General features: G+C 42.8%; 1 protein-coding gene across 10 annotated transcripts in view; it reads left to right on the top strand.

Moving 5' to 3' along the window:
- The window catches only part of LPAR1 (lysophosphatidic acid receptor 1), a 155,072-nt gene that overhangs the window by 3,293 nt on the left and 133,013 nt on the right, over nt 1-18,766 (top strand). Inside the window, exon 1 of one of the 10 annotated variants that reach the window (XM_089301552.1) lies at nt 2,948-3,092. The exons of 7 other annotated variants lie outside the window; for them this stretch is intronic. The gene's annotated coding sequence lies outside the window, so the exon portion shown is untranslated. Of the gene's footprint in view, nt 1-2,947; nt 3,093-5,832; nt 5,967-9,213; nt 9,389-18,766 lie in introns of those variants that run through there. 2 more of the 10 variants (XM_008254938.5, XM_070055524.2) reach the window with 2 other exon arrangements.

The raw sequence follows: 18,766 nt of genomic DNA, 5'->3' as shown, positions 1-18,766 counted from the left end.
TGAGTGCAAATCCCACTTGCTGGGTCTTTTTGCTACACAAGGGACAGTGAGTTTGAGATCGTTGCTTTTGCAAGCAGAGAATCATTTCAAATGCTTCCTAAGGCACATTGCAATCTGGGCAGAATTCACTGTATCATTTTGACAAGATAACTCCAAATATCCAGCAAATCATAAGACTTTTGAAATGTAGTTTGAGGTCAAGGTTTTAATGTCTGTGGCTTGTCTTCTTTAATTTTTTTTTTTTGGTACCAGTATGTCTGTACAGTTGAGGAACTTGATTTGTTTTCAAAACAAAGTATGATGTAATAAAAACTTAAATATAAGCTCTTGGTTTGGGGTCTGAAAGTTTGCTCTGGCCACGTGAAGTCAGCATTACTACTGTTTGGGTTCTTATTTTTTTTTTTTAAGATTTATTTTATTTATTTGAGAGGTAGAGCTACAGAGGGACAGACAGAGATATCTTCCATCTGCTGATTCACTCCCCAAATACAGCCATGGCTGGACCAATCTGAAGCCAGGAACCAGGAGCTGCTTCCCTGTCTCCCAGGCGGAGTGTTTGGGCCACCATCTACTGCTTTCTCCGGCCACAGCAGAGAGCTGGATTGGAAGAGGGGCAGCCGGGACTAGAACCAGTGCCCATATGGGATGCTTGTGCCGCAGGCGGAGGATTAACCTACTGCACCACAGCAGCGGCCCCTGGGTTCTTATGTTTATATATAATGCATGTTAGCCCCAAAGTCCCGATTATGTTATTATTTTATGGAGAGAGATTAAGGATGTCATAGAGAGTTGGGGGAAAAGGAAGGATTTTTAATTCACTAAGCAATTCTTGAATTCCTTTTATTATGGCCAATTTAAAGATAATGAAAATAAACATCTAGAAACTAGAGCTGCCATGTACGGTGGGGAGGGATCAGCTAACATCAGGATGCGTAGTCTATTCGTTCGTCTCTATAGACACCATATTGCATACCTGAGAGGCTGAAGCACATGGGAGCCTTGGAATTGCAGCAATAGAAAATTAAATGCTGACTGTGGCGAAGACATTGGAAACAAAATGTGATGGATGACGTGTTTCTTAAAAGATGAGTGGTGGGAGCCGGAAGACCTATTCTTTGGCAATGTGGTCTGAGTCAGGGTGATGAGGGCTGGGAAGTTACAAGGTGACAAGTACAGAAAACCTTGGAGGTTATGTTGATAAGTGTGCTACATGAGGATGGGCGGGGGAGGGTGGTTGAACTTCACAATGCAGGAAGATACTGAGTGACACACATCCCGGCGGGGGGTGGGGGGGCGGTGAAATGATGGAGGGATGACTGGGTTTTTATTTGGCACATTTTGATTGTAACTCATGGCTCCTCCAGTGTATACATACTATCTAAAGATTGTGGAATAAACTATGTGCGGTTTCTTTCCCTCCATCATTCCCCTCCCAACTGGCAATGCTCTCTGTACTTTAGACAAATTGAATTTAGCGAACATTAATGGTACTTACTGCGTTACATCTGGACTTGGTGGGGCTTTCGGAGCATGTGTGCTAAAATCACTCTGCAGGCCCGAGGCTGACCAAGAAGACATTTTATCTCTCTCTGTTTAGTGAAAGGCTTGCTACTTAATGCTAATTTAAACATGGCTCTTCTGACAACTGGCATTCTTGACCCTGTTTATGTTACACATTGCATTTAGCCACAATGGCTGAGTATCTGCAGCATAGGAGAGAAAGAATTCCTAGTCTGAAAGTGGGGTCAGTGCCCCTGTAACGGACAGACAGTAGTACCCTCAATATTGTAGTGAGGGCTGACATAGCCCCAAGAATCCTTTCTGACATTCAGTCTCTAGTAGTTGATTCAATCCGGCACCTACTACTTCCTTTAAAAAAAAAAAAAAAGTCTAAACTCCAGCGCTGAAGTGTGGAGCTCATTATCTCTCAGATGGGAAGACCCTCTGTGGGATCCAGCCGGGAGAGCTCTGTAGTTCAATACTTGGTGTCACAGATGGGAATGGACAGGTTTCAGCTGCATGGCAAAGGTGCAGCTGCCTTGGCTAAATCCTTTAAGTGCCCTTGAATCTGGAGATGCCAGGCTAGAGAGAGGTCATTGGTAGAGATGAGGCTATCTGCTTCCGGCTGTTCTCTGAAGACAGTTTGAATGAATGGTGCTCCCAGCAGTGTACCTTCTGCCAGGCGACTTGGGTTCGACCTGTTTAATAAATTAAGTTACTTAAGTTGAAGGAGCACAAGGTTATTAGACTCTATTTCTTGAAAGGACATGTTGGAGTGGGGGAGTGATGGAGATTTAGTTTAAATTCCCTGGAGTTTTTTCTTTTAGCAAGTTAGTAAGATTTCAAAGTAGCGTTGTTCTAATTATTATTGACATGTTGGGATCAGCCAAAGAAAATTGTCTTAATATTTAGATGTTAGCTTCTGTCATCTGATCACTGCTATAGGACCTTTCATCCTAAAGTTCATACAAAAATTTAAAAAAATTTTTTCAAGAAATGGCAGGGGACCATTTTCTCATATGCATAGATTTAGGTTGTAATTAATTTTTGTGATACTGTTTTTAAAAAGTGTCATATTGACAGGGTAGACTCTTTGGCCCAGTGCTAAAACAACATGTGTAAGCCTGAATGAGAGAGATCGGGCTGTGTTTGTTGCGTTATGAGACGTAAAGAAAAATGATTTCAAAACCAGCCGCCGCCTCTAAAAGAGAAAAAGCGAGTTTGGCTGATAATGCCTGGCCACGGGGTTGCCAACATGGTAACTGTTAGGCAGAGAGTTTTGTTCATTGTGGTCAGATGTGTGGTTCAGGATTCCTGCACACAGACTGCTACCGTGAGCCATTCCCTTTTTCTGAGTTTCCCTTTATTTATGATCTTAAATGTCAAAACAGGGCACAGATTTGACTTATTGTCAGATTGGTCTCTTTGACCAATCTGTAATCACCTTAATTGTGAAACTCTGCTCCCATTAGAGGCATAGTCCTGTTCTTAGGGGGGAGAACTGGATCAGGACAGAGGAAGCAAGTTCTGTTCAACTCCAGGAACACTTAATTGCCTGCCTGTTGCATACCAACAGGTCGTGGTGGGTGAGGGTGAGTACCGCAGGATTCTTACCCTGCAGGAGGAGCTAACAGACATACTAAGGGATGATTACAGCCCAGTGTATCGAGCATTGTGAGCTTTATAGGTTGGTGACCCTGGGGTAACACCTGACACTCGGGGGTGCAGAGAATCCAAGAAGACCTCTGGAAGGTTAGGATCTGGAAGGATCCTGCAAGGTAAATGAATTCCAGGAGAGGAAAAGAAGGGATCCAGAAAGAGGGCACCAGGCAGCTTCCTATTTCTAGCGTTGCTATTTCTGGGTGAAGTAATATCTGTAAAGCAGGAGTAAGAACTGGTGTTCTCTGGTTGCCAATTCTAGTTTTCATGTACATGGTTCTTAATTTAATCCTTGACGTTCATTCATTCATCAGGCCACATTCAGTAGATGCTTGTTGAGCACCCACTGCATCCTGGGGGAACAGTGGAATCTAAGCCGTGGAAGGCCCCTTCTCTCCTGGAGCCTGCATTCTGTCATCTTCTGTGAATGATGGGGGCTCTTCGGAAGTGCCTAGAAACATGGGGGCGTGTCTGCTGGGTTGTTCCTCAATCTCAGGAACCTTTTCTGCAAAGTGGTCTTAGGACTCTCAGGTCAGCTTCTCCCTCCTAGGAAGGGAGGCAGAACCTAACGTTCTCATCTGCATCTTATAAACTTGAAATATTTTTTCTGTTCTTTTAACCCCTGCCCCAGCAACCCCTGGATGCTTTGAGGAACCTCACTGCAGGACAAGTGAAGGTCAGGTGCGCGGTTCCTCGCCCAGCCTCTCCCTGCAGCTGTGCCATCAGCCCAGGTGCATGCAAACTGACCCTCATCCTGCCAGCAAGCAGAGGGGGCAGAAGTGCCTCTCATAAACTTGAAATATTTTGCCAAGACTTACCTGTTAGTTGTAAGAGTCTACAGCCAGACATGGCTGTGTCTTATCTGTAGGCTTGCCTTCGGTCTCGTTTTGTATGCTCTTAGTTTTGACCCTGCTTGTGTTTGAGCTGCTCTGTCCTGTTTATCGCTTGCTTCCTAGAATAATCCAGATCCGGTATTCCTGGGAAGTCAGAATTACTTTGAGGCCACACTGACATGGTGCTTTGCTTTCTTAATGCATCTTACTTATGGTCTTGTTGAAATGATTTAGGGCTACAAACAGAGCAGAAAGTATTCGGACCAGAAGAAGGTAGCTGTGTGCATTTGCAACAATGTATGCCTTTTGTAGTGGTTCACATGATGGAGATATGGTTAAAGTAAATGTGATAACCTCCCCCTGGTGCTTCAGTTGGATCCGTGTGGTTGTCACCCCTTGTTAGCAATTTGCAATAGACTCCATATTTGTCCTTTTGCTTGTATGAACCCACAGACATGTAGGTGTTTGTGAATATTGATGTGTGTGCATGGTATGTGTATATACACAGGTTTGTGTGCACTGAGACGGCCCAGCTGAGGGATCTTCAGAAAGTGCATGGATAATGTGCAGTTTCACTCCCTCCCATTCTTCCATGAGCTTTTTGAAGTCTGGTGTTCCCTTGTGTCCTAGGGAGGCTGCAGTGGAGGCTGCCATCGAGGGGGAGAGGTTTGAGGCTGGAAGAGCCTGCGTGGTCTCTTCTTGATTGGGGGCAACGTGACATTACTCAATTCAGAGTTCTTGTCACAGTGCTAGGAATGTCTGGCTGTTAGGAACAGCCAGCGAGGAAACTGTTTCCAGCTGTGTGACAACCCAGATGACAAATATTGCAGAGAATGGTATTTGCACAAGGACTCTGCTTCATCGGGGCTCGGGAGAGGGGGTAGGAGCACTTGGGAGCGTGTATCTGGTGTCCAGGAGCCTTTTGTTAGGGAAACAAGGCACAGGTGGGCAGGCCACTTCTGGAGTGGAGAAGATAGGTGCAGTTATTCATTAGGGGCAGGTTTCACCGTGGGAGTGGTAGACAGGTGCTCCCCATAATCAGCAGATAAGGATGGCGCGTTCTTACCAGGGGAGTTCCGCAGCCCGAAGAGAATTGCCTTTCGTTAAGGGGCTCCTTCGCCTCCTGGACTGTGATTTGTTGGGGGAAGGATTATTGTCATGTCAAGAAAATGAGGCATTCATTCTGTCCCCCCTATTTGTTGTGCTTCCACAGAGAACTGCCTGCTTCACTCCCTGAGTAGACACAGGTTCAAAGGCTAGGCCAACATGACTGACTACTCACTTTCTGAGACCCGCTCCGTTCAGTTCCAGGCAATGGATGTCCTGCAGCACTTTGACATCCTTGCGCTTGCCTAAGGACATTAAAATAAAAAAAGAAAAAGATGGGGCCAGCCCTCTGGCACAGTGAGTTAGCCTCCGGTACCTACATCCCATATGGGCACAGGTTCGAGTCCTGGCTGCTCCACTTCCAATCCAGCTCCCTGCTAATGCACCTGGTGGGAAGCAGTGGAGGATGGCTCAAGAGCTTGGGCCCCTGTACCCACATAGGAGACCTGGAAGAAGGCCCTGGCTTCAGCCTGGCCCAGACCTGGCTGTTGTGGTCATCTGGGAAGTGAACCAGTGAATAGAAGATCCGCTCGCTCTCTCTCTCTCTCTAACTCTGACTTCCAAATAAATCAAAAAAATCTTTAAAAAAGAAAACAGTCACCAAGAAAGTATGGTCCCTGTTCTTCAGTAGCTTTGTAAACACAGAGAGACATGGACACAAATGACTCAGATTGGGCAGACAGTGATAAATACTGTAAACCCAAGTTTACACAAAGGGCTGTCTGTGTCACCGAGGCTGGATGGCAAGCCCAAGTCTGTGTTAGAGTGGAGGGATGATTTGTAGCAGGATGCTGTCCTCAGAGGACCAGCCATAAGAGAAACTCTTCACATGCAGAGGGGTAACAAGGAAGGCCCAGGGTGCTGCTGGTGAGTGACAGGCTTGGGGAAGAGAGCCTGGAATTTATGGTTGCTGGCAGTGTGCATGCATGCCAAATGTGAAGGTTGTGGAGGTAGACCAGAAAGCTGCCGGAGGCTGTTGGGGACCTCAAAGGCCATGTTGATGCCATTCCCAGATGGGACTTGGGAATATGAGAATTGTTGCTGTGAGATTGGGTAGTTTAGGACGTGTCCGAAGCCAGGCAGGCAGAGGTTTTCAGCTGGTAGCTGGAGATTTGAGTTGGCAGTGTAGCTGGGCATTCCTAGGAATAGTTGTTAAATGTTGAAGTGAATGCCGGTGACGTCTATGTGATAAGCTGGAGACCACTGTTAGAGTGAAAGGTGATAGACTCAGTAACTTGACCAGGACATGACATCTGTAGATTCTCTAGGTTATTTTTCTGTAGTAGATGATTGAGATGGTTTTATGGATCACTGCTGAACATGATGATTCTTGGACAACACAAAGGAAATGGCCTGAGTTTGGGCATCATATTTGGGGCGACAGAGATTCCAGTGACAATCTGTTCAAGCTATCTGGAAAAATCCTGAAAGTAATTATGAGACTGGTGGTGTTTTGGGGACTAAAGAGAGTTGTAGGTATAACACTAACAGTAGTGAGAGTCCAGTCACTGCCACGGCCATGACAAAAGATAGATTTCTTGAAGAACTCTGGAATTCCCAGTAGCCTAAAGACCACACTTCAAGAGCCAAACAGGTTTGGCTGGAGTCAAGGTTTGGAACAGAAGTTTTTAAAGTCTGGTCAAGTAATTTTAAGCTTTAATTGCCCAATTAAGGTAAAGGGTAGGATACAGTATAAGCCTTGTTATTTATCTGGTTAAAGACAATCTGTTTTCTGGTTAAGAATTTATTTCCATTTCAGGTAATTATACAGGTGTGCCTTTTTACATGCAAGATAGAACAGAGATAAATTTATTCTGAGTTGTTGCTCCCTAAACCGTTACGATTTTTTAAAAATGAGACCCATTTCCATTTGGTAGCAAAAAACAACGCATGCTCCTTTTTGGACATTTGGGAGATACAAAAGATTTCTCTGTAGTTCTGCCACTAAAGAATAACTTCCTTATTCCAATTTGGGATAATTTCTTACCGTTTTAAACCGATCTGCCCTTCCTCCTTTGTATTGCAAGTATGTCCACATGCCATTAAAAAATCTTTCACTTAAAATTTCTAAGGACTATCTAATAGTCGCAATATTTAATGTGTATCAGATTTAATGAATTACTCTCTACCTCCGCTTGCTTCTTTGTATCTTTTTAAGGGCTTGTGCTTGTCTATCTACAGGTGCCTCTGTTCCCAGAGTTCTGTCCTTACTGTCAACAATTGCCATGTGTGTTTTTAAAATGCTTTATTCATTTACATTAGCTTTATTTGAAAGGCAGAGAGGCAGAAAGACAGTGACAAATAGTTTCAGAGATCTCCCATCCCCGGTTCACTCTCCAGATGCCCACAACAACCTGACCAGGGCCAGGCCGAAGCAAGGAGCCCGAAACTCTTTCTGGGTCTCCCTTGTAGGGGTGTGGGCCAAGTACTTGAGCCATCCACTACTCAACAGGGTGCACCTGTGCAGGAAGCTGGCGCCAAGCTGAGCCTGGACTCAGACACTCTGAGATGGCATCCTGGTGACCCAAGCAGCCTGTTCACCTCTGTGCCCAGTGCTGGCTTAACTACAGAGCAGACCATGATGTCCAGGTTTTTGCTATCAGCTGTCCCCTCCGCCTAGAATATTCTTTTCCGAAGTATCTTGCTTGCTCCCTATTTTCTAACTCAAGGTCACCTTTTGGAGAGGCCTTCTCTAACCACTGCACTCACAGCTGTGTGACCTTTCCTGTTTATTCATCCTGCCTGAAGGCTTTTTTCTCTTGTATTTTGTTCTTCTGACTTCTTAGATGAGGGCAAAGATTTTTTTTTTTTGGTAATTAGTGTTTTATTTTGTGTCGTTTTCCAAATGTTTAGAACAATACCTGGCATATAGTAATGACCTTCCTAATGATCGATATTTGAATTCATGAAAAACAACACGTTTACCACCTACTGAGCGTATTACAGTGGTACATAGGATGCAAGCTCGACTCCACGAGACTTATAATCCAGTGAAAGAATCAGCCTTTGAACGGCTGACTCCGTGTGACAGGGATTAGGGAGGAAGGCGGGAGGCTGTTTGTCCTGGAGGAGCCTGCTAGGGAGACGCACTTTCTGGGAGGTTGAGGGAGGTTTCTTTGGGAAAATGGTATTTATGCCCAGACTTGAGTCGAATTGGTCAAGTGAGCCTGGGAGAGGGGGATGGAAGAGGGGCATGTTGACGGAAATTGGGAAAACCAGCAAAACTCTGGTTCTCACTTCTTGAGCTGAAATGAGATCTTTTATTTATTTTCATGTACTTGGAAGGCATAGTGAGGAGGGCGAGAAGGGAAGGGGGAGGGGAAGGGGGGGAGGGATTCCCTCTCCAAATGCCTGTAACAGCCAGGGCTGGGCCAGGCAGAAACCGGGAATCAGGAACTCTGTCCAGGTCTCCCATGTGAGTGGCAGGGACATGAGTACTTGGGTCATCACCAGCTGCCTCCCAGGGTGCATTAGACGAAGCCGAATCAGAAGTGCAGGCACCAGGGCTTGAACCCGTTCTCTGTTATGGGATGCAGGCATTGCAAGTGGTGGCTTAACCCACTGTGTCACAACACCTATTCCAGGTCATTTATTTTAAGTGATGAAATTATATAAGGATTGACATTTATCAATTTTGTTGGCAGTTTTGACATGTAGTACTTGATTTTTAATAATTTTGAAATAATCAATAGTTTAAATGATCTAAAACTATCATTTTTAATAAGCACCCAGGGTATTTCTGATTTAGTGGTATTAATTAGTTTTAAAATTTTATTTGAGAGGTAGAAGGCGAGAAAAAGAGAAAGAGAAGCATTTGTTGGTTTTCTTATAAAACGCCAAGGAGCCAGGAACTCAATCCAGGTCTCCCAGGTGGGTGGCAGGAACCCAAGCAATGGAGCCATCACTGATGCCTCCTAGGGTCTGTGTTGGTGGGGAGCCTGGGTCAGGAATCGCATTCAGGAAATCAGGCGTTCTGATGTGGGACTTAGACATCTTAAGACACAGTTGGTGGGGCTGGTGCTGTGGCGTTGCGGGTACAGCCCCTGCTGCCTGCATTGCATCCCACGTGGGCGCTGGTTCTAGTCCCGGCTGCTCCTCTTCCAATCCAGCTCTGCTATGGCCTGGGAAAGCAGTAGAAGATGGCCCAAGTCATTGGGCCCCTGCACCCGCGTGAGAGACCTGGAGGAAGCTCCTGGCTCCTGGCTTTGGATCGGCCCAGCTCCAGCCATTGCGGCTATCTGTGGAGTGAACCATCAGATGGACCTCTCTCTCTCTACCTCTGCCTCTCGGTAACTCTGCCTTTCAGATAAATAAATATATCTTCAAAAAAAAAAAAAAAAAAAAGACATAATTGGTGACTTAACTGCTAGGCCAAACCTCAACCCTAACAATTATTTTTAGTTTTGAATCTACCATTATTAAAGGAAGATAAATTTTCCATCTGAGATTGGCAATAAAAAAAAAACCTAGCTTAACTTCTGTGTTTTATGCTAATACTAATTGCTATAAAAATTTAAAACAATACAGGGACAATAAATATTCTTGTTAATATTCACTGGAGTACTACTAGTGATTTTTATTGTAGGGGCTTCTACACATAAACTGTTGTATTGATTATCGGTTTTATTTATCCTGGTAAATGAATTTTTTATTTCTTGTGGGTTAAAGGTTTCTGTTTCCCGAATGCTTGAAGGCAGTGTGTTTTTCTACAGGTAACAAGTACAGTATATGTGTATTAATTCAGTCATTATAATGTCATTATTCATTATAATGTATTATATAATATATTATAATGTATTAGAATTATTCATTATAATTATTCATTATTCACTATAATGTCCATTATTCATGTCCTCAGTGCCTTGTTTATCTGTCTGCACACTGATAATGGGCCTTTAGTATGTCTACAAATGGGCTTCTGTCAACTTCTTTATAACAATTACTGTGTGTTAATATAACGTTAACTACATAAAGGCTCTTGTTAGGTCTTTGTTATGTTTTTGTCAATATGAAATAACCCTCTATGCATTTGGAGCTACTTTCTTTCATATTAATGTTGCCAATCCTCTTCTCTTCTCTCCCTTTCTTTTCTTTTTTCTTTCTGTAAGTCTGTCTGCAATGGCTTCATTTATCCTTTTGATTTTCAACTTTTGGTGTAATTTTTTTTCATATATTTGCCTTGTTAGTGACATTTAATTCAATTTGTTTTGCAGTACCTCCTGTTAAGAGAACTATTACTTTACATTTATTTGTACAACTGGTACATTTAATCGTCATTCTTATTTTTTAAAAAAGATTTATATAGTTATTTGAGAGAGTTGCAGACAGAGAGGGAGAGACAGAGAGAGGTCTTGCATCCACTGGTTCACCCCCCAAGTGGCTGCAAAGGCCGGAGCTGGGCCAGCCTGAAACCAGAAGCCAGGAATTTCTTCCGGTTCTCCCATGTGGGTACAGGGGCCCAAGTACTTGTAACATCTCCCACTGCTTTCCCAGGCCATTGGCAGGGAGCTGAATGGGAAGTGGAGCTTCTGGGACTTGAACCAGCATCCACATGGGATGCCGCGGAGGTTTAACCTGGTCAGCCACAATGCTGGTCTCAGTAATTCTTTTTTTTTAAATGTTGTTATGAAAGGTACTAGCTTGGTCTGAAGCACTAGCTCACCAGGCAACACTATATTTTCAGTTTTAAACAGTGTTAAATACCATGTTTAATTCTGTGTCCACTAACTTAGCTACATGACCTTAGATAAATAGTCTTTAGGCCAATAGTTGTTTACTTGCAGAGAAACAATGCACACATATACAAATCCTGAAGTTTTTTAAATGCCTGCGTACTGAATCTATTAGCTGCCCTTTGTGTTGTTATTGTTGATAGGCTGAGTCATACGACAAGGCTGAGACTTGACTGTTCTTGTTCTATAAAAATGGCAGTTTCAATGGTTGAATCCAATCATGTGATTCTTGGCCTTTTTTTTTTTTATGTATTTTTGTTTGCTTCACATATCTGGAGTCTTACAAAATCATCAAATCTAGTTTTCAGGTTTACTAGTGATTGTCTTAAGTTTTTCCAAGACATTCATGAACCTGTGTTTCCTGAATCCCAAAGTCAAAGACTAAGTAACTTCTCATCCCACTTCTGTGCACAAAAGATTTTGTGTGCTTTGATTTTTCATGGTTCATCCTAATTTCCATTAAATATACATATATCTGTACACACACATATATATACACACACACATATATACATAAACACACACATACATACACACATATACACATGTGTACACACATACACCATATAAACACAGATACACACACATATATATATACACATGTACACATACACATTTTCACTTTGTACCTTTTAAGAATAGACTTTGGGAGTTTGTATTCTATCTTTTAATCAAATCTGCAGCAATGTTTTGTTCTACAACTGGTTTTGATCCTCATTAGCACGTGGGGCATCTAGGCCCTTTGCTTTGGTTACCTTGAAAGGTGCCTCTCCTGTGGTTGGGGAGTATCCACGTATTTATCTGACCAGTCACGTCTTCTACAGTCCTGATTTAGACTCAAGATTTTTGTATTCACCAAAACATCTGTTGACGTTCAAAAATGTGTATTATACATGTGGTCCAAGACGATGCGTCTTACCCACGCTTTGTGGTATGTAGTTAGTGGAAATAGTGCCTTGATTTTGTGTTTATAAACAGTTTTGTAGTTCTGTTGCCATTTCCTTCTTTGTGTATACCTTCTCCAGCATTTTAATGGGAAATTAGGAGTTGTATTAGGACAGTTAATTCTGGGGTTTTCAGACTTTTTTCCAATGACCTATAGTTACAGGTGTTCATACATACAGAAATGAAACAACAGTTTCATATAGTTTGCTATATCCAGTTTACTGATTTTTTTCTCTATAATTTTCCTATTATAGCCTGTTCATTTTCATTACACAACTGGCCACACCTCAGATATTTTGAAATCACTGATCTTCTCATGAACTACCTACTGTTTGAATGGCACCGATCCGGTTTGCTGCTCTGCTGTGTGATGATAGGCTCATTCATTATTCCACATCAGCTTAGTATGTGCTGTCCTAGGTACTGTGCTGGTCCTTAGGAGTAGAGTGGTGAGCAGAGCAGTCATTCTCACTGGAGGCCTGATGCATGGGATCTCCTGAGAGGGAGAGTGCTGACTACGTGGTAACCCAAATGGGTACATGCAAAATGTGATGATGTTAGAAGAGCAAAAAAGATTAAATAAGGGAGCTCATCTGTCTTGGGGGTGATTCAGGATTTCCATGGGGAAATGACATTTGCTGAGGTCTGCAGAATGAAGTGGGTTAACTGCAAAGGGGCAGGCAGGAGTGTGTGCCTGGACTGTAGTCATGGAAGGAATGAGTAATGGAAGCAAAATAGAGTGCTGGAAGTGAATGACAGGTGGAAGGCAGTCATTTTTGTTTGATGAGTCAACATTTTCTTGGGGTATCTTTGCTGTTGTATTTATATGAAGGGAACAAGTTTCATGTATTTCATATACACAGTTTTAAGAGCATAATGATACCTCACAGCCTACTCTCCCTCCCACACCCCCATCCATCTTCCTCCTTGCTTTATTTTTCTGTTTTTCTTTCTTTTTAAAAAAGATCGATATATTTACTTATTTATTTGAAATAGGAGGAGGAAGAGGAGGAGAAGGATAAAAAGAGAGAGAGAATGAATGAATCTTTAATCTGCTGATTCACTGCCTAGATGGCCATGAGAGAGAGAGATAGAGAATGAATCTTTCATCTGCTGATTCACTCCCTAGATGGCCATAATGGCCAGGGCAGGGCCAGGCTGAAGCTCGGAGACAGAAGCTTCTTCCAGGTCTCCCACGTGGGTGCAGAGGCCTAAGTACCTGGGCCATCTTTCACTTCTTTTCCCGTGTTTATTAGCAGGAGCTAGATCAGAAGTGGAGCAGCTGTATTGGATGCTGGCATCGCAGGAGGCAGCTTTACCAGCTGTGCCACAATGATGGCCCCTTATTTTTCTTTTAATTTTTATAATGACATACCTTCAATTTACTTTATAATCACAAGCTTGACCCTCCACTAAATAAATAATTCAGCAGGTAGTAAATAGAAAAACCACTGGTCCTCAAGAGTGTAGACAAGGGGTTTTTGTAATTTTTCCCCATATTTGACAAAAATCAAATGTGAGTAGGATGAATTTTTTTGGAGGGGAAAAGGAGTGTAGGTGTTTTGTTGAAGCCGTGTTATATATATAATAATGTCATATAATATATATAGTATACAGCTAAATAATAGCCCACATTGATGGAAGACTTACTGTATATTAGGAGCTGTACAAAGCTGACTGTAGATAAAGAGAAGTGGATTTAATTAGTTTATTTCTATTTTTTTAAAAGATTTATTTATTTGAAAGTCAGAGTTACACAGAGAGAAGGAGAGGCAGAGAGAGAGAGAGAGAAGGAGAGGCAGAGAGAGAGAGAGAGAGGTCTTCCATCTGCTGGTTCGCTCCCCAATTGGCTGCAACAGCGGGAGCTGTGCTGATCCGGGGCCAGGAGCTTCTTTTGGGTCTCCCATGCAAGTGCAGGGGCCCAAGCACTTGGGCCATCCTCCACTGCTTTCCCAGGCCATAGCAGAGAGCTGGATCAGGAGTGGAGCAGCCAGGAGTTGAACCAGCATGCGTGTGGGATGTGCACACTGCAGGCTGTGACTTTACCCGCTACGCCACAGCACCAGCCCCTTTAATTGGTTTAAGAAGATACTCTCGTACAATGTAGTTGCAAGCTTAGTAGCTATGAATAACATGTAAGAAGTTAAAAAACTAAAGTTAAGCTTTTGATAAGCGAGGAGGAGATGATTGGGTGGGTACGTCATAGCTTCCTGGTGATCTTTATTGCTCTGCTAGGATTTTTATTTTTTGTTTGTGTTTGCCATGGTAGGAGTTTAGGATTCAGTTTCTCTCTCACTCTAGAAAGCTATGTGAAGAGTTTAAAAGGTTTTCAGAATTAGAAATCCACAAACTAACTTTGAGACTCATTTAGGAAGGTGTTCAAGATCAAGGGGCCAGTTTTCCTACTGCTGCCCATGGGCCTCAGCCAGCACCCAATTTTTCCAGGTCTCGGGCTCCTGGTCTTAACAACGGAGAATTTGTAACCAATCTGCTTGAATCACTTCCCATTCTCATTGTTCAGTGACTGTGGGCTTTGTTTCTTCAACTTTGTTCTGAGTGTTTACTCTTAAAGACTTTGCTCCTATTCTGTTTAGCTAATTCTGTCTGACAAGCTCCGGCTACCTGTGGGAGAACTCCAGGTATGTGCACCCTTCTGTGTCTTAGGAGATAAACCTCAGGTGGTGTCAGCACTTTTTCCCTGGGCAGCTCTGATAATGCGTCTCAACTTGTGGACCCGTGGGCAAAGATGAACATTTTCTTGAGCAGATCCTTAAGAATTTTGTGCCATCGTTTGGACTTTGGCTGCTTGAAATGAAATTTGTTTTAACCTTTTAGGTTCAGTGAAGATGGAGGGAAATCATCATTTCAGGTTTCCATGCTGTCTGCTTGCTTTGGAGAAGTGTGCAGTATCTAAGTTTTGTAAAAGACATTTCATAGAAACCCACTGAATGTTGGGCGATGTTATCTGAAAGTGATTTGAAGAGGCAAAGAATCGTATAGAGGATAGCTTCCAGATCTTTTATAAGGAGTGTTTTTTTTATGTGGAAGGGAATGAAAGGTACTTGGCAACTCAATGTCTCTTGAAGCATAAATGGCAAATAAAATTGTGTTTAAGGTATACAGTGTGATGATTTGTTATACATACATAGTGGAATGATTACCACAATCAAGCTGGTTACGGTGCATACATCTGTTAACTCACTTAATTGCCTTTGTGTGTGTGAGTGAGAACATTTAAGGACTACTCACTCAGCAAATTTCAAATATACAATATAGTAGTATTAATTGTAATTACCATGCTATACATTAGATTTGCAGAATTTATTCATCTTATAACTAAAGTTTATACCCTTTTAAAAATTATTTATTTTAATGGCAGGGAGAGGGAGAGAGAGGGAGAGAGGGAGAGAGGGATAGAGGGAGAGAGAGAGGAATCTTCCATTCACTGGTTGCTCCCCAAATGCCTGCAACAGCTTGAGCTAGGCCAGGCTGAACCAGGTTTTCCCGGTGGTTGGCAGGGACAAGTACTTGAGCTATCCCCAGGGTGCCATTAGCAGGGAGCTGAATTGGAAGCAGAGCTGAGCTGTTGACACGGGATGCATGCTTCCTAAAGGGTGACTTAACTGCTGCACCAAATACCCACCCCAGTCTGTACCCCTTGTCCAGCATCTGTCCGTTTCCCTCACCAACTCAGCTTTTCTTTCCAGTGTATAAAATCAGTTGATTCAAATATATTTGAATGTTTTTGTCATTCAAATTATTCAGTCTTTCAAATTCACTAATTGTAATATGAATACTTTATTGTCATTTTCTTTATTCAAATATTGAGGAAAAAACAGAAGATACATGCTATTTCAAACCTTAACAAATTCCTTATTCTGAATATTTTTAGGAGGTCTTTGTGGCTGTGGGATTTTTACTTGCATGTTTTGGTGCTGATTTATTGGCTTTTGTTGTTTTATTTGCTGTTGAATATCATCACCGTTAAGAAATATTTATGTATTTGAAAAGCAGAGTTTCATAGAGCAAAAGGGAGAGATGAGAGAGAGAGAGATCTTCCATCTGCTGGTTCACTTCCCAAATGGCAGCAACAGCTGGGACTGTGCCAGACCAAAGCCAGGAGCCAGGAGCTTCTTCTGGGTCTCCAGTGTGGGTGCAGGGGCCCAGGGACTTGGGCCATCTTCCGCTGCTTTCCCAGACCAGTTGCAGGGAGTGGGATCAGAAGTGAGCAGCCAGGTCTTGAACCTGGTGTCCATATGGGATGCCGGCTCTGCAGGCTGTGGCTTAAGGTACTGTGCCACAGCTCCAGCCCCTGAACATCTTCACCTTAAGCTGATTACCATGTAGAAACCAGCTGGGACTCCAGGCTTCCGCTGTGGGACAAAACAGGGACAGGGCACAGGCGATGTTTGGGATGAGATGAGACATGGGTTCAGGCAGGTGATAGGCACAGGTGTTGGTCAAGGCCAGTGTTAGAAATAGGTTGAGTCACGATGGGTTAGATTAGGTTCAAGGCAGAGGAACCAGGAAGAAGGATGGAGTACTCTGAGATGCTCTCTAGCATCTGAGAAGGGCATTCTGGATGCCCTGAGAAATGCAGTGTACACAGACGTTGAAAACTCCTGGAGAAATTTTATTTTCAGAGTTGGAAGCATCAGTTGAGCTTCTCTGCTTGTTCAAGGAAATCTCAACAACCAAGCAAAGCTTTATTGTCACAAAGAAGTCCCAGCCTCAAGCATTTGACTTTCCCCAATTGCAGGGTCATCTATCCCAGATTCTTGTCGGTTCAGGGCTTAGGAGTCTTGTTGAGGACTGTTTCTCTCAGAGCAGGGGTCAGTCTAGGTTTCATGTTTCAATATAGTATTTCTGCAAATAATATTAGACATTTGCTGTGGACTGAATTGTGTCTTCCCTGTTTTCTCATGTTGAAGCCCTAACCCTCGGTGTGGCTGTGATTGGAGAGAGCACTTCTGGGAGGTAGTTCAGATGAGAAGACAACAGTGGGGTTCTCATCAGACAGGATTGGTGTCTGTCTTACACACGTGTGCTGAAGACAGGCCACATGGATGCACAGCAGGAAGGAGCTGTCTACAAGCCAGGAGGAGGGGCCTCCCTGGAAGTCAGCTTTGCTGGCGCCCTGATCTCAGATGCCCAGACTCCCCGAATGGGAGCAAATCAGTTTCTCTTGCTTCAGCTGCCTGGTTTAGAGGATGGTATTTAGTTATGGAGCCTTGGCTAAGTAGTGCAGCCATCCAGTCGTGTTGTTTGGGAAGGAAAGCGTGAACACAGGTAGGTAGTTGTCACGAGACGTGTGCCCTACTTTGGCTGTATTCTGATAAGTGGAAAATGCACAGGATCATTAGCCTGCTGAAGTCTCTTCCTTTTTCATTTCCTTTTAATGGCAGAATAACTTAGTGGGTCAAAGTTTCTCTGTAAACACATCTTATAATATTTTCAGCTGTGGAACTGACTTGAAAGTACTTGTTTTATGTGAAATCCTGCTTAGTGTATTTATAAGATGTTTTAAAATTTATTTTTGCAATGATTATGGTAATACTTAAGTAAACCTGCTCATATTTGCAGCTCCTAATGAACATATTTTTCACTTAATCATGTTAGTTTTATAGTCTAGTTCCATTATGGTCTATTTTATAATCTACTTTTACCGGAAGGTAACACATGCATGTTTTTATTTTAAATGACCTTTTTTTTTTTTTTAAGGGAAAGAGTTTATTGGGGGAAACCCAACAGACTGGAGGGAAGGGGTGAAGAAGGAAAAAGAGAGAGAAGGAGAGTGTAAGAGAAAGATCCAGAGACAGAGACAGAAAGAGAGACAGAGACAGAGATAAGGAGATGGAGAGAAAGAGAGCCACCTGTTCAGGAACAGGTCCTTTTAAAACTTCCGGGGTTGGGGGTGGTGGGCAGGAAAGTAGGAGCAGTGAATCCCATTAGGATGGGGGTGGGGCTGACACCAGTGGTGGTTGAGCCACATGGCTACCTGGCTTCCAGCAGTGGTGGCAGGGGCTAGAGCCTAGGATGGTGTCGGGACTGTGACATTTTACTAACATTCCCCCCTACAAATGACCATTTTTTAACCTATTATTATATATGGCCATGTAGTCTGAGTCAGATTTTAATAGCCTGAGTGATAATCCATTAAGTTATTAAATTGCTCATTCAACCATTGCTCTATTTTTAGGCATATAGTTTTATTTCTTACATCTTGGCTATCTTAGGAATTTTTCACCCAGTAACTTTCTATATAATTATTATGAGCGAAAAATGGCTTACTAATTAGAGAGTAATGTCATTTGGTTTCCAAGTAATAGATTTAAAAAGTTTATAAAATTTTTTAACTTATAAAGTAAATATATATTCATTGTAGAAAACAAATGAAACTATGAAGAAGAAAAAAGTTGCTACAATTTCCAGCTACAGAGAATCATTGTCCATATTATGGGACATTTTCTTCTCCTTTCTCCTGGACACTCTCTCTACAAGGTGCAGTCAGTGTCCTGGGCTATCTGTTGGTAGTGCATCACCGGGGGGTGGGGGGGGGGACATAATTCTCTTCAGTAGTTGCACCTCACTGCAGTGAACAATGCTGTTTGCAAGGCTTTCTCTGCACTTCAGGTGATTTCTTTAGATCCCTGGTACCAGAATTGATGGCAAGCGATAGAAATGATGGCATTGATTTCTAAAACAGAGATCACACTTCCTTGTTCTGCTAACAGAGTTGGAGAAACAGTTGAAAGTAAGAGGGTGAGTGAAATACAGATTTGTGGAACTTTGGGAGTGACTAGAATGATGGGCAGTTTTAACAGTGATTGGTCCTGGGTGACACCAAGTGGGGGTGCCCAGACTCCGGGGGTGGATAATGCTGTCTTTGTTACGTGAAATCCTTTGCTCACCCACAGTTTTTTTTTTTTTTTTTTTTTAAGATTCATTTATTTATTTGAAAGTCAGAGTTACACAGAGAGAGAAGGAGAG

The sequence above is a fragment of the Oryctolagus cuniculus genome, chromosome 1 (assembly GCF_051225735.1).
Source record: "Oryctolagus cuniculus isolate XC-2025 breed Fujian yellow rabbit chromosome 1, ASM5122573v1, whole genome shotgun sequence".
NCBI classification, from domain to species: Eukaryota; Metazoa; Chordata; class Mammalia; order Lagomorpha; family Leporidae; genus Oryctolagus; species Oryctolagus cuniculus.
The sequence above is the reverse complement of the archived record's forward strand: the minus strand, read 5'-3'. Positions and strand labels throughout refer to the sequence as shown.